We start from the raw sequence: 458 nt of genomic DNA, 5'->3' as shown, positions 1-458 counted from the left end.
GTCCAGGTACTGCTCTGGGGGACATGTATGGGGGTCCAGGTACTGCTCTGGGGGACATGTATGGGGGTCCAGGGACTGCTCTGGGGGACATGTATGGGGGTCCGGGTACTGCTCTGGGGGACATGTATGGGGGTCCAGGTACTGCTCTGGGGGACAGGAATTAATTTTTTTTTAAAAACACTTTTAAAAAATACCATTTTTAAAGGAGAAGTGATTTTAACATGACTTAAAGTGAAACAATAAAAATGAAAAATTCCTTTAAATATCATGCCTGGGGGTCCCCTTAACCTGCCTGTAAAGTTGCAAATCTGTACGATGTATAGAACCTGCTGCAGCAAAACTGACATTTCACATCATGACGAAAAAAGAAAAAAAAAAAGCGTGCAGTTCCCCCTCCCAAACAATACCAGACCCTTTAGGTCTGGTAGGAATGTTAGGAGGGACCAAATTTAAAAAAA

This window comes from Nanorana parkeri, unplaced genomic scaffold (assembly GCF_000935625.1).
Source record: "Nanorana parkeri isolate BGI_ZX_2015 unplaced genomic scaffold, ASM93562v1 scaffold3616, whole genome shotgun sequence".
NCBI classification, from domain to species: domain Eukaryota; kingdom Metazoa; phylum Chordata; class Amphibia; order Anura; family Dicroglossidae; genus Nanorana; species Nanorana parkeri.
Note: the sequence above shows the minus strand (reverse complement) of the source record.